At 53.2% G+C, this 880-nt stretch overlaps 1 long non-coding RNA gene across 1 annotated transcript in view; it reads right to left on the bottom strand.

The window, feature by feature from the left end:
• The window catches only part of LOC112548292, a 6,156-nt gene extending 5,303 nt beyond the window's left edge, over positions 1-853 (bottom strand). The window contains exon 1 of the long non-coding RNA XR_003092109.1: positions 669-853. This is a non-coding gene — a long non-coding RNA (uncharacterized LOC112548292). The remainder of the gene's footprint in view (positions 1-668) is intronic.
• Positions 854-880: the final 27 nt, after the last annotated feature.

Below are 880 nucleotides of genomic sequence, written 5' to 3'. Positions count from 1 at the left end.
CTCCCTAGCAGGAATTCTGGTGTTCCCTATTGGAAAGCTGAAAAATCCCTGATTAAAAAAAAATTCCAAAATCACTTTCTAAAATACTCCCAAATCCATGTTCCTCCACAAGTAAAACAAAAGACCACTATAAAGGAAGAGAGAGAGAGTGAGACAGAGACAGCGATCAGTTGGACAATGTTTTATTATATATCTACAGTGTTAAAGCAAGTCTTTTATCATAATAATAAAGTGAACTCTAAATATAGGTTTCATGAATTCATGAATATGTATTTTGATGCCCTCCCACAGGGCGATGGCCCCCACACAAGGGGTTGGTCCCCCACATAAGGGCTATGGCCCCCCAGTATGGGGTTCAGCCCCTACACAAGGGGTTCGTCCCCCACACAAAGGGGGTTCAGCCCCCCAAAAGGGGTTCAGACCCCCAATAGGGGGTTTGGCACTATCACAAGGGGTACGGCCCACCCAACAAGGGGTTCGTCCCCCACACAAGGGGTACGGCCCCCCAGTGGGGGCCCCCACCCCCCAGACACCCCCAAAGGCTTCCCCACCCAGCCTCACCCCCAGGGCCTCAAGGCTACGCCCACAACCCCAGGCACCATCACTTTAAAAAAAAAGCCCCAGAAAAAGAACAGGAAAAAAAACAGGAAACAAAAGCCTCTGCTTACCTGAGAAGCAGGGCTGGGGGGGCTCTGGGGCCTCCTGGCAGAGCCCCCCAGGGCAGCACAGAGCAGCAAGGGGGCAGGAGGGCTCAGGCTGGCGCCGCTGGGGCTGTCAGCCTGCCCCCAGTACGGCAGGGCCCCCAGCAGCCCGATGGCAGCTTCAACTGCTGGTAAGTGCCGTTCTTTTTAGGGTTTTGTTTTTAAGTATGGGGTGGGGG

This window comes from Alligator sinensis, unplaced genomic scaffold (assembly GCF_000455745.1).
Source record: "Alligator sinensis unplaced genomic scaffold, ASM45574v1 scaffold32_3, whole genome shotgun sequence".
Taxonomy (NCBI): Eukaryota; Metazoa; Chordata; order Crocodylia; family Alligatoridae; genus Alligator; species Alligator sinensis.
Note: the sequence above shows the minus strand (reverse complement) of the source record. Positions and strands in the feature narration are given on the sequence as shown.